At 40.0% G+C, this 14,927-nt stretch overlaps 1 non-coding gene across 1 annotated transcript; it reads left to right on the top strand.

Annotated features, from left to right (window-relative positions):
• The first annotated feature begins 2,584 nt into the window (after positions 1–2,584).
• trnal-uag lies at positions 2,585–2,666 on the top strand. The gene has a single exon. It is a non-coding gene; the product is annotated as a tRNA-Leu (tRNA).
• The last annotated feature ends 12,261 nt before the right edge of the window (positions 2,667–14,927 follow it).

A 14,927-nucleotide genomic window follows, 5' to 3' on the forward strand; every position in this document is an offset into this window, starting at 1 on the left:
GTTAGCTGACCTTAAGAAGGGTTTTTCATCCTTCTTACAAGGAGCTTGTAACAGTCAACTTCCGGGACTGTGTTGTGTGCATCAAGAGATCTTCCATTGTGAAGAACCTGGTTGCAGAGAAGCAGAGACTTCTGGGTAAGAAAATAGGCCTCATTGTTTCAATATATTCACTCAGACAGGAGCCACAGCAGAATTGCTTATCCAAATTGATTTCAATGGGTCTTTCCATATGTTTCAGGCATGACTGTCCTACTGTTGTCCTGGATGTGAGGACCTGCTGGAACTCGCTGTATCTCATGGTTGAAAGATTTATTGAGGTGTACCCAGCCATACAAGCTGCCCTCTTGGACCCACGGGCCCAAAAACTGATGAAGAGAGAGAGGTAATCTAGTATGCTGTTTGATTGATATTCAAAATAACACTGGACTAGTATTTTAAATTATTTAAGTATTTTAATAAATAACTAGTATTAGATGTAGATTAAGTAACAATAATGATTATTGAGTGATTTTAAAAAGTGAGTTCCTATCAGAATGATAAAAATTCATGTAATGATAAAGCAAATGCAACTGCATGATTGTAGAATAAATAAATATTAAAATAATTTAATCCCAGACTTGAAAGGTTCACAGAAGATGACTACAAAAAAGCCAAGGAGTTTGTCAGCGTGATGAGAATAATGTACATGTCCACCCTGGCTGTATCAAGTGACAAACAGGCCACCTGCAGCCAGATTCTTCCCATAATAACAAAACTTGAGAGCCACTTCAGAATTGCACAGAATGACTCTGCGTTTGTGGCCACCATCAAGGAGAAAGTGTGGGGTAACTTGTCCCAACGTTATCAGGTGCAAAACCACAACAAAACTTATATTATCATCCCAATTCATACCTAGCTGGCTGTTCACCATATAGACAAGATATGCATCCATATTCATACTCTATATGTATGACACTTCCAATTCTCTTATACAAAATGTACATACTTTGCACTTCTTTGATGCTCCTTTGCAACAGCATTTTGTTTCTCTATTATATTTACTTTTGCAAGGACAAACTGTGGGAACTATGTGAAACTATTGTTTGTTTTATTTGTGAATAGGATGATGATCTGATGCTGTTCTTGGAAGAGGCCACCACCATGGACCCTAGGTTCAAGGAGAAAACCAACAAAGAAGAAGTCTTTGACCGGCTGATGGAGGTAGCAGTAAGAGAAGTTAGTTAAAAGTCATTACAATTTAACTTTGTGAATATATGCATGAAAAAGTATATACCACTTTTATTAGGCAATCTAATATCCCTCTCTCAGTTGTCAGATGATGAGGAGGTGCCAATAAATGAAGCTGAGTTCCAGAGGGATGAAGAAGGGGATGATGACGAAGAGGATGTAAGTTTGACATGTTTGTGTGATCCTATGCTGTGTTGCTGCAAAAAGCGATGAACTTAACTTATTGTTTGTTATTTTATATTTCAGCATTCAAAACCAGCATCTGCACTGGGAGAACTCTTCGCAGAGGAAGATAGACAACTGCAAAGGCAGCTCATTCAGCAGCGAAGTGCACCAACTATTCAAGAAAGACTGAAAAAAGAACTTGCAGTTTACAGAGGACTTCCCCCTATCCCCACTGAACAAGACCCTGTCCAATGGTGGTGTAGTAAGACAGACACACTTCCTTTATTCTCACAGCTATCATTCATCTACCTGTGCGTCCAGGCCTCTTCTACTCCATCTGAACGAATGTTCTCGACCACAGGAGACACACTCTGTCCAGAGAGGTCTCGGCTGCAGCCTGAGAAAGTAAACATGTTGCTTTTTCTTAACAAAAACTGTTAGGGCTGCAAGAGAAGTGCCTTCACTGCACTGTTATGTTCGTGTGTTTTTTTCTGTGATCTTCTGTTCTGAGAACCATTTAATTGTAAGAATAGCTTCTGTTGTGTGTTCTGATCCTCCTTTTGGGAATTAAAAAAAACTTGAATCTTTTAACATTTTATCATTGTTGTTTACTCTAAATTACATTGTATCAATAAAAGTATCGATAAAAATTGGTATCAATAAGGAGTATTGGTATCGGTATCAGTATCAATAAAATCACAACGATATACATCCCTACTTCTGACGAGATATTATTGTTTTCAGCCCTCATTTGACGTTGGATGTCACAAAGCACTGATTTTGCAAGAAACTTGATAGCATGACCAAGTGGTTGATGGCATTGGCTCTACGCTCAAGTCTTCCTGGTCTTCAACAGCCTTTATCTCGGCAAACCATCATGAAACCACAGGGCAGCAGAGTTGAGCAGTGGTAGAGATCTGTCACCATAACCCAAAGGTCGATGGACAGAAAATATCATCCTAAAATGGTGCTTGGTTGTCCCAATCTTGGTTCAAAGCGCCTGATGTACACCATGAAACCTTATGAAGGTTTTAATGAGCATGCAAAAACACAAGTTTTACTTCGCTAACAATTTCCAGAATCCATATTGTCGTCCTGGAAGACTCTGCTTTATGAGTAAATTTTTCCAGGTTCAAATTCTACTGATTGTCTGATATCGGATGTGACAATGTTCTGATTCGATAGGATACGTGGTAGTGTGGCCGAGTGGTCGAAGGCGCTGGATTTAGGCTCCAGTCTCTATGGAGGCGTGGGTTCAAATCCCACCACTGCCATTGTTGTTCCTACATTCAGTACGCATCTGCATTAAAAAAAACTGCTTTCTACAGATGGCCTGAGTTACCTTCCTCTGAGGAAAGCGATGCACTCTCTTGTGGAGGATTATGTGCAGTTAGCTGACCTTAAGAAGGGTTTTCGTCCTTCTTACAAGGAGCTTGTAACAGTCAACTTCTTATTCAGCAGCATTAATCTAAGCCAACCATCAACAAGAACAAAGGGACGAGACTGGCGCAGCAGGTCATTCCATAATTAAAAAAAAAAAAAAACAACAATAAGGTAAACAAATAAAATTAATTAATAAAATTAAATATAAATAAATAAAAAATCTGGTTATCAAGAGCAGCGTTATACCTATAAAGCTCCCCCTTGCAAAGCAACAACTAGCAGCCAGACCATCATTCTGCCGCTACCGTGCTGGACCAAACAAGTAAAAAAAAAAAAAGAAAAAAGAAAGGAAAAAAGACTGGAGGTCGATAAAAACAATCAAAGTAAGACAAGATAGAGTTTATTTAGTCACTTGTTCAATATTGGATATTGGATATTCATATTAAATGTGGTTTTTATTGTGGATTTTATTAAGTCTCTAACCTGCAGAAAATCTGTTTTGGGCATTTTCTATTTTTCTTTCTTATAATCTCTGAGAGTATTACACAGTATTTCTAAAGAGATTTTGTACAGATTTTTAGATATCTGTAATTTTGTCATCATAAAGTAATCATTCATAGAAAAAAATCAGCCCGGTAAAGATGTCATTCAGGTGGAATTTTGTCATAGAAACCAATTTGGACTTTCAACACAGCTGTTTAATGACTGTGCAACATCAAGAACCAATATTTTAAAACATTTCTTTGGGTTCTCTGTCGATGGCATCCAGAGGTTCATGAATCACATCATTTTGATGCCATTATTCACTACTTTTTTCTCACCTTTTGGAAAAATTAGATACATCTGTAAATACACTCTTAAAAATACAATATACTTACATTAAAAAATGTTTCATTTATAAAAGATAACAGAAATTAATATAGAAAACCTGCTGAACTCAATGTTTACTCTGCAATAATAAGTAGTGTCACCCCCTACCAATCTTTTACCCAGGTCCCTGGCATCTTCTTCACTGTAGACTTCATTAAGGACAAACAGATGACCACTGCATGCTCCCACCGCTAGAACAAATCACATTTTTGACCTTCTCACAAAGCTGGACTCCAGTTCTCTTCTCCCTCCTCTCATTTGTTTTGTTGATTTTCAGTTGACTGTCCTGCTTCCTCAGGTTGCAAAAAGGCAGTGTAATTCCTGATATTGCCTCACAGGATTTCTGGGAATTGTAGTTCAGATGGTTTCAAAGAGTTACCAGAAGCTGCCATTTGGAGGCGCCAGTGTGCTTAGTGGTGCTTAAGTGGTCATTTGAAAGGTGACGAGGAGAGGAGGGCAAATTTCCCCCTAACGTATTCTGGAAAATCTTCATCATCAGCGTGAATGTCGACTGTATATTGTCGGATCCTTTTTTCTTCTGAAGGTCATTTAGGTTGCTTGTATGTGCATGCAGCTAAGGCAATTGACATTCCAGCCCACATGTAGTCATTCTGTCTTGCTGATTGAGTCTGTTGTCTAAATGAGCAGCAGTTAATTACCTCCTCACAGCAGCTCTGTTCACCATGCAGCTTACCCACCAAGACCACGGAACACAACACAACACGACACCTCTGGTTAACAAATTAGACACAGACACAAAGAGGGGAAGGGAGACTGAGACAGCAGAACAATGGAGCAGTGCAAGGGAACAAACGAAGGGAAAAGTAGGGATGAGATTAAAGCAAAAGTTGCTGCTAGTTTGCAAAAGGAAGCAAGACCAGGCAGGTATAGTGTGGGGGAAAAGTAAGGGGGGAGGTAATGAGGAAACACCAAGAGAGAAGATGAGAGGAAACCACCGGATGTTGGTGAATAAATGAGTGACAAAACAAAATGATGAGAAGTTAAAACGAATAAAAAACAGAGGTTAAGAGTAATGACAGGGAGACGTACACACAAACATGAGATGGAGAGGGAACTAGAAATGAAAGAGGCAGGCAGGATGCTGAAATGACACCAAAACCATGGGAAGCTGCTTTAACAAATGGGGCTGTGTGGCGGCCTAACAGCACTGTGCTGTGTTACGGCCCATTTTTCATTAACAGCGTGATTTATTAACACAGTGCTGAGAGGATCGTAGCAGGGGCTTTTGATTAAGGCCATTAGATATTAGACATTAGTCATGAGATTACTCACACTGCTGGGGTGCATTAGATTTCTGTCTTTCTTTATTTTTTAACCAGGGCTTGCCTCGGGGCAGCCTCTCTGCCATGCTGACTGCTCTCTTTGAAGCCATCCTCAACAATGATGTGTTCTCCTTAGTAGCTCAGCAGGTGAAGGAGTGTGCCATAGGTTGAGCACACTTGGCTCACTTTGACCTTTGTCATGTCGTTGTTACTTTTCACTTTTTTGTATTTCGTCACTGAGTATTCTCTTTCTCCTGCAAATAGAAGCACGGAAGTTTCATTCTACCTTTAATGTGCTTTGGATATATACATACTGTGCATGTGGAGTCTGCTTTACTGTTGTACTCAAATGATTGTGGATAGGCTGCACATCATTTACATGCACTGAGTTGTCTTTTTTTTCACAGTCCTGAAACCATGTAAGATATTAGTTGGTGCATTTTCATGATGTTAGAAACTGAATTTAAATTATTGTTAGCCAGGCAAAACCAGGGTGTAACCATGCATCTACACAAGCTCTTTTGATTCAAATCCTAGTTTGTTTGCTCAGAAAATTCACTTCAGTTGGAAAATCCACATTGTGAATGCCCAAGCAAGCTCTGATTTGGATCAAAGAATCAGATTCTAGTCTGCCTACTAATGCAGGTCTCAGTCTGCTTCAAGTGGAACAAATACATGAAGCAGACTAAAAAGCAAAGGGCATTGTGTGTGGTGGAAAGCTGTCTGGCATTAACCAATAGATGAGCCAGTTTTCTTCTTCGTGCGTCTCGTCTTCTCTGTCAGGAATTCTTGATGCGAAATATGTGAAAAATGTTATTTAAAGGCCTGATTTGTTTGAGTAGTGCAGCGTGAACAGAAACTCTGTCTGGAAGAAAATCATGGCGGTCCTCCGCCAGCGTGCAAACACAACCAGTCCGGAGCCGGCGGGGTCCATCGTGGTCAATGGGGTTTGAGCACCTGGTTGACCCTGCCAGTAGCATGTGCTTGTTCCAAAGATTAAGCCATGCAAGTCTAAGTGCACACGGCCGGTACAGTATAACAGTGAATAGCTCAATAAATCAGTTATGTTCCTCCACAACCAACCTCAACCATATGACCTCGGATCTGACGAGATGGCGTGCTGAATTCAAGCATATTACTAAGCAGAGGAAAAGAAACTAAAAAGGTGGAATATAAGATTCCACCTTTTCTTTGTTTACATTTTTTTTCTTTTTTTTTCCTCAGAGTGAGGTGCGGCCATGTCTTTTTTATTAGCTTCACCAAGGCCGAGGTCATGTAGGTGTTCCAGAGTGTTGATTTCTCTGTTAGTAAAATAACTCAAAAAGTTATGGATGGATTTTAATTAAATTTTCAAAAAAATGTCAGAAATGGAACAAGTGATTATATTTTGGGGCTGATCCAGATCACCTTCTGGATTCAGGAATTTCTAAAGATTCATTGGATTCATGCTGTTACAGTTTTTAGTTTTAGTTTTAGTTTATTCCCATATCATTGGACAAAAAGAAAAAAAAGACAAAGTCTTTGCAGAGGTCTGCGCTCTCTGAGTGCTTCCAGTTTATTTCTGCTGCACTGACAGACAGCACACATGCAACACGTTGCCAGTGGCAGCATTTTCTTTTATTTGTGACTCCTGCTGTGGCAATCAAACAACATTTATTTCTCTCCACCACCTCACAAATGAGCACTTCAGTTTCTGTCACCATTTTCTTTGTGTTGTTCTTTGTTGCCATGGCTTTCTTTTAGATCAGCAAATTCTTCATATGCAACGCTATTCATGTCCTACTTTGCATTGACCATATGTAGCCGGGCTTGGGCGTGGTCAGGGTTAGGGTTAACCCTAACCCAGGATATGTGGCCGATTAAGGTTTGCACATTTCCAAGTAGACTGTGATTTATAAAGGGGGAATTGCTTAGAGGTGTGCATGTGCATGGTTTTATGAATCAGGATTTTTTTTTTGGCATACACCATTTTTGGCTTTTATGCATACATACGCTTTTAGTATAGATCCTATGCAATGTTTTATAAATGAGACCGCCTGTCTAGAGCTGACTCTTCCAGTGTAAATGCACTCTCATTTAGTCACTGTCCACGGGCATTTCACATTGGCTATTTTCATGTATAAAACTATTCTTGGCCTAGTTCCTTTATATCTTTATACTTACATGTCAAGGGGCATCATTTATAAAATGATGCATCGCAAAGGTGGCTACAGGTGCCGTACGTAAGGAAAAAAGGAAATGTGGTGCACAAAAACTTCCAGATTTATAAATGAGATGCACATCCCATACCTGTTTATGTTTATAAGTCAGAATCACCTAAAGTCGGCGCACACGACGGAACGCCTTGACCAGCCCACACGGTGGCTATAAAAGTCAGGTGAAAGCCTATAACAAATGTTCATCATATCATTCCCATGATGGCTCAGGAGGGAAAAGTGCTTTTTAAAAGTGCTGCTTCAGTGCTGCACATTGATGGCTTTGCCCCCCCCTCTCAGACTTGACCAGGACGGTGAGCACACAGGTAAATGACATGATGGAGGTGTGTGTCTTTACGTAAACACCCGCTGGTGCTCCAACTTGTCGTGAGAGAGAGACCGTGCACCCCGATATAGAGTTACTGGCTGACTCCCTGCACCCATTTTACCTCCCCAGAGACTTTCCTCAACTATTTGTCATCCTTGTTTACATCCACCCCAGAGCAAACACAGCCACTGCCACTGAACACATCACTAGCTCACTAAAAAGACTGGCACACATATCACTAGACTCCCCAAATTCATTCAGTGATTTAAACTACTGCTCCCCTGATATATCACTGATAGGTTTCCAGCAGTACATCACTCGTACTACTCATCATGAGAGAACTTTAGAAAAATGCTTTGGTTTTTTGTACCAGGTGCTTTTAGGTCCATTGCCCTCCCCCCTCTTGGCACTGCTGACCACCACACCATCCTACCTGCTCCCACTTATACAGAAAGTTATCAAAAACATCAAGCTGTGGACTAGTGACAGCATCCCAGAGCTGCAAGGACACTTTGAATCTACTGACTGGAATAACCTTCTTCCCCCTTCCATGGACATAATGGAGCAAGTGGACACTGTCTCATCCTATATCGACTTCTGTGTGGACAACATAATTCCCTCCAAAACAGTCGCCATCTTCCCCAACAAACAACCTTGCATCACAAAATAACTTAAGGAAGTTTAAACAACAAAAGAATTTTCTTTACTGGTTCGGACATTGAAAAGAAGGAGGTAAACAGGGAGGTCAAGCGGCCATAAAGGCTGCAAAGCTGAAATAGAAAACCAAGATTGCGGAAAGATTCACCCAGGGGAACCTCTGCTTAGCTTGGCAGGGTCTAAAAACTATGGCTGCTGTGAACGTTCCTGTAAACGACCACAATATTATTCAAGTGGCAGGCAGCAGCCATGCATCCCTACCCAGCTACTTCAATTCATTTTACACAAGGTTTGAGAGAGACAACTACACCCATCTGGCAGACAGTAGCACCACTGAATTCCAGTGACTCCACTCTCACCTTTAAAACAGAGGAGGTGGTGGGAGCACAGTTCTCCTGGCCTGGACAACATCAGCGGCAGAGTCCTGAGGTCCTGTACTGAACAGCTGGGGGAAGTGTTCCAAAAACTATTTCAGAGATCACGGATACCAACACAGTCTCCCAGCGGTGGAAACATTCCACAGTCATACCAATACCAAAGAAAAGTGCCATTAACACACTGAACAACCTCAGGCCTGCGGCCCTCACATCCCTTGTGATGAAGGCCACGGAAAGGATCATTAAACAACACATTCTCATAATAACCAACAGTCTGGTGGACCCACATCAGTACGCTTACCATGCTGGCAGAGGTGTAGATGATCCAAAAGTATTCAACATTGACACGGTACATAAACATCTGGAGCAGCCTTACACATCAGCCAGACTATTGTTTGCAGATTTTTCCTCTGCATTCAACACACTGCAGCCTCACATCCTCGCCACCAAGCCCACCACCTACTTCTATCTGGACTCTATCTAGCTCACACTGTGGATGCTGGACTTTTTAATCAACAGGTCACAAAGCGTTCAGGTCAACAAAATCTTCTCCGACACACCTTGATGGGCTCGCCTCAAGGCTGTGTGCTCTCATCTCTGCTCTTCATCCCGTACACCGATGGCTGCACATCCACACAGCCTAAGTGTCACCTGGTAAAGTACACTGACGACACAGTCCTCTTGTCCCTGCTCTCAGGTCCCTCACGGCATCATGGTGCAGCTCTACAGGAGTTTGTGATGTGGTGCGAAAGTGCAGGCCTTGAGCTCAATGTGAGCAAAACCAAATAGATGGTGGTGACCTTCACTAACAGGCAGAGAGAGCTGGCTGCAGCATCCATGACCACAATCCACGGGAAGCCTGTGAAGCTGGTGGAAATAAACAAATATTTTGGCACCATCTTTGACAGCCTGCTGATATTCTGAAAAAAACATCATGCTAAACTTCTATTACTATTTCCCTGAAAGCATCACCACAATCTCCATAACCTTCTGGTTCCACTCCATCAGCCTCCAAAACAGAAACCGCCTAGAGGGAACAGCCAGAGTCTGCTCTGAGATCAATGGACAGTCGACAAGAACTCTCTCCTCCATCTATGAACAGCAAACTCTCAGGCTGGCCAACAGGACATACAGGACCCCTCATACCTCTCCACCCTGCATTTGATGTCTCCCCTCAAGGTGCCGACTGCACTGCCCTGGCTGCAGGACACAGAGAAGGAAAACCACCTTTGTCCCAACAGCTGTTGGCCTCCTCAGCTCATCCATACGTCTCTGTGTGTGAATTGAATTAAACTGAACTGAATTGAACTGAACTGAACTGAACTGAATTGAATTGAACTGAACTGAATTAAATTGAAATAAATTGAAATGAATTGAACTGAACTGAACTGTCAAGCTAAAGAGGTACACAGTGGTGTGCTGGTTAGTACCATAACTTGACAGGATCAAACCTCAGCTGGAGACTTTCTGTGTGAAGTTTACATCTGGAACTCTGGCTTCTTCCCAGAGCACAGAAAGAGTGCATGTTCAGTTAGCCAGTTATTTCAAATTGACCTTAGAGAGTGTGCCTGGTTAGATGTCCATGCGTTGGCCTGTGTTTGGTCACCCACCCACTCTCGTCTGATGGCAGCTAGGATGTTCCACCATTCAAAATATTAAACCCTAGAGTGTGGCATGGTTAATGTTCAATAATATGACCGTGTACTGTAAAATGATCTGAAATAAACAGTAAGTGAATACATTAAAAGGTCTTCAACACAAGATGTGATATGAAATAGCTTGCAGAGACCTGAGGGACTTGTAATAAAAGTCAGTCATTAGATCAGATGTGATCCAGAAACCATCTGGCAGTGCTGGAAAATACAATGACAGTTTTCAAATAAAGGCTTTATAGAACAGTGGATTTTTATTGCATTTTATAGCCAGAAAAGACCGCCTCAACAATCTGGAGAGAAAGACAGTGTAATTCTAAGAACATTCATCATAGAATAAATAACACAAATTTCTTTATGTACCTTGAACTCAGTTCAACAAAAGTTCAAATGCACAAATTTGCACAAATGAGTTTCAAAACATTTGCATTTAATTTGCTATCACACAACTAATTTTAGTCAGTATACAAACAAAAATCCATCAGCTTCCACTTGATTTAAGAAATGCAACATTAAGTTTAACATATTAGCAACAAGCCATAGCTTCTATTTAAATACATAACCCTCTTTAATTATTTTAATTGCCATTTCTCAGTGTTTGTTTACATTTATGTCAGACAAGCCTGTTCAGACTCTCAGCTGACCGGAGTTTTACTTGCTGTTGACTTTTAAATGAAAATTGATGCGTGGCTGTGCTTAGTCAGCCGTTATCACCGAATGAGTAATAATTAATCCACTCAGTAATTTCCCTGCCAACATGTGTAGAATGAAATAATCACATCATCCTCACCAGTTCCAGTCCACAGAAAAATCAAATAAACACTTCCTGCTGTTCATGGTTGCTTAGTCATCATCAAATAAATTGCATACTAAATTTTTATTTTACAACCCCACATCTCCTTTACTCAGAGTAGACATAACTCTCTCAATAGTTGTGTTTGTAATATGAATTAGCAGCAAATTAGATAAAACAGGACATTTGATTTTTATAGTGTTTGTTCTTTTGTTAAGATGCAAAATTTCTTTCTTCTGCAATCTCCAGTTAAAAATATTATTTCTTTATTCTTTAGTATTGTTGGGACACAACAGAACCAACACAACACAACACTTTTACTGTGAAAGGGAACAAACTTCCTCTCCAGGTGGCCACTCCCACCAACTACTTCCAACTTCAGGATAAGCCCCCAGGACAATCTGTTTCTCTTCAGCCAGAGTTCTGATCACATTTCTCCCTGCTTTGATGTTAAAGGATCAGGGTAGCCCCCCCCCCTCCTCCAGGCTCCAAGGAACAGCAGCTCAGCTTTCCTTCCAGTAACGACGGACAGGTGAAGCTTCCCAAAGCACGGAAACTTTTCCTCAAAGGGGCTCATAAGGGCAGTTTCATTTGCTCTATGAAGCCATCTAGTGGACAAAGTGTTTCACAGTTCAAGTTATCACAATGACATCAGTAATTAACTGAATGAAATCAAATTTACTCTCCATGATGTTATGGGCATCTATTTAAGAAAAGTATATATTTGTTTTTGTTGTCTTTATTGTATTATTTGCACAGCTTCAAATGATGACAAAAGAAAGTGAAAATAAAGTTTATAGTGAACAGGGTGACTGTTCACTGTAAGGAGGAGGAGGAGGAGATCACATTCAGCTGTTAACCTCTTAACTGCCTCTTCCACTTTGCTAAGGTTGCCTCAGCATAAAGAAAGTGTTGTTGTTATAGCCAAGCTCCTTCAACCACAAGAGACAAGCCACTTTAAAAAAAAGACAAAAAATACAAACAAATGACAATGAAATAAGCTAGACAAGAAGATAAGATGAATTATGTTATTAAAAAAAACAAACAAACAAAAAAACAAACATCAAACATTGTGACTGAGCAGAGTCAAAGTACATACCTTGCTGAGAGAAAAAAAAAAAGAATTAAAAAAAAAAAAAAAAAAAAATCAAAATACTCCCAAACAGGGAAAATCCTCCTTTTTCTCGCTGGATCCATGATGTCAGAGTAGAGACGTACATGACGATCCAAAAGTCAAAGTTTCAATAGATGATGAGAGAGCTCCAAATTCAGCGGACTGCCATGACATGTCACTGTTCATTTTCATTTGAATTGCAAATAATGATTAACTTCTTAGTAACATCAATCTACAAAAATAAGAAAAATAAAACGGCCTTGGGTTTACCTCTTTCAGTCCGTGAACTCCATGAAGCTCTCCAGCATATGCCCCACAATAAAGCCCTACGTCCAGGTGGTCCAGGCCCAGGTGGTCCAGGTCCAGATGTTCCAGGTCCAGATGACTATCCAGCAGAATTCTACAAAGAATTCTGGACAACACTGGCAACCACTTTCTACAATGTGATATTAGAAATAAAGAAAGAAAACTTCAAAAATTAACCTAGCCAATATCACACTGCTATTAAAACCAGGAAAAGACCCAACACTTCATACAGTTACTGACCAATTTAATTAATTAATGTAGATCCTAAATAAATAAGCAAAGCTCTGGCCAAAAGTATTAAAAAAAAAAACAAAAAAAAAACAACAAACCTTTAATAGGTTAATACATCCTGATCAAACAGGCTTTATTAAACATAAACATTCCTCTACTAACAACCAGAATAATTAACATAATAGATTATTCTACCCTACATAATTTGGAGTCTACAGTCATTTCCTTAGATGCAGCAAAAGCATTTGACCGAGTAAACTGGACATTTTATTTTACAACATTAAAGAAATTTGGGTTTGGCTCAGTTTTATAGACTGGATAAAAATATTATATAACAACCCAAATGCATTTGTGAAGACCAATGATCAAATTTCTCCAAGTTGTTTACAGAGAGGCATTATGCAGGGCAGCCCACTTTCTCCATCGCTCTTTACTATTTTTATTGAAGTCTTAGCAGCTGCCATAAAACAAAATAAAGAATTTTAAGAAACCCATGCCAAAAATATAGAACATAAGATAAGTCTTTATGCTGATGATGTAGGCTAACACTTTTCCTCCAAAACTTATCAACATCTCCCCCCCAGACAATCACACTCATTAATAAATTTCCATCAATATCTGACTGTTCAGTTTACTGGTGGCATGTCCAAGACAGAATCTTGGATCTGCCACTGAAAACGACAGATCCCCCCATTGCTTGCACTTGCACTTGGATTGGGGCAGCTCCAACAGAAAACCTTCCATTCCAGCAAAATATAAAGCTCTGCTGGAATGGTAGGTTTTCAGAAGTTCTGACAAATAAGATGGAGCAAAGCCAAATCTTGGACCAGTAACCTGTGCAGAGATAAAAGGAGATGCGAGTTTGATTGATATGACATATTGCAAATGACATATTATATGACATTGCAGGAATGGCTTTACTTTGGATAACAGGCAAAAAAGTCCTTTTTCACAACAGAATCAACCTTTTCGTCCAATTTCACCCCTACATTTTTTACCACCTGATTGAAGTGGGGAACCGGAAGACATTAACTGGATATAACATAATTTGGCTTACTTGAGGCATCAAACTAAATCCATACCCTCAAAACATGAATAGTATTCTTGCAATTTCTGTTCTTGCCTAGTTTAATAATTTTACAATTATTAAAACTCAAAAATTATTATTAAAAATAAAAAAATTTAAAACAAGGGCTAAAAGATTTTTAGCTGAATAGATTGTAAAACTGGGTTAGGTAGCCAGTTCTGCAGTAAGGTATGTGTGTCCTCACCAGTAATTAGCCAAATCGTGCTTTCTTCCCTGAGCAGACTGTAGTTTCACACACGGTGAGTCATGCCTTAGATCTGGGCCTTTTGTTCTAACATTTGTCTGTGACAAATCCAATGGGCTTAAAAGTGGGAAGTGTGAACTTAATTCCTTTTTCCACACACTCACGTTTATTACAAAACAATTGAGGAAACACACAGTTGTAGTCATACTTCTAATTCTCTATCACAGACACAAACACTCATACTAAGCTCACAAAGAGCCCACCCCCACCCCCCACCCCATTCTAAACCGACTGTCTCTAACACAATAAGTCTATGAAAATAACATAAACAGGTGTATGTCTTGGCACTGATGAACCAGTCGAGGAAAAAATATCTCAAGGATCCATCCAGATCTAGAGTCACCCTATGGCCACAGAGGTCATTGCCACGTAAACTGACCAGATTGGAGCAGACATGGGCCTAGACCACAACCCTAATGCTGCAGCGCAGGGCCCCAACCACCCAGACAACCACCACAGCAACGATGCTGCAGTCAGATTGGGCCTGGCAACCAAGGTGGAGGATCCCCATGAGAAAAACACTGAAAAACCTATAGAAAAATCAACAACGAAACCAACAGTGTATAAAAATATACATAAAAGAGTTTATATATAACATCATACAATAAAAACTGGGTAGAAAAAGCTAAATTAAAAAAATTGTAATTTAACCTGAATAAACAAATATTTAAGTAAGAAACAAAAATAAGTTTCAAAATAAATATCTAAATACAATGAAAAGGGCTCAAAAGCTAAAAAGGTAAGTCGTGAGCCTTGAGTTAGTTATTTAAACTAGATGTGGGTATGACTGGCAAACAGCGAAGCACTTCAGCATCAGTTTATTCACACAGTCTGTTTTGATAGAGACACAAGGTTTTGATTTGGTAGCAGAAGGATCATAAATATAAAAAATGCTAAAATCTTTATACTCATCATGGCTCTAGATGGTCCAGGCTTGGCTGTGATAACTTGGGGGGGGGGGGCTGATATGTGATATCTTTCATACTTTGATTTACGGAGTGTTATTGTAATGTGA

Source organism: Melanotaenia boesemani, chromosome 7 (genome assembly GCF_017639745.1).
Source record: "Melanotaenia boesemani isolate fMelBoe1 chromosome 7, fMelBoe1.pri, whole genome shotgun sequence".
Lineage (NCBI taxonomy): Eukaryota > Metazoa > Chordata > Actinopteri > Atheriniformes > Melanotaeniidae > Melanotaenia > Melanotaenia boesemani.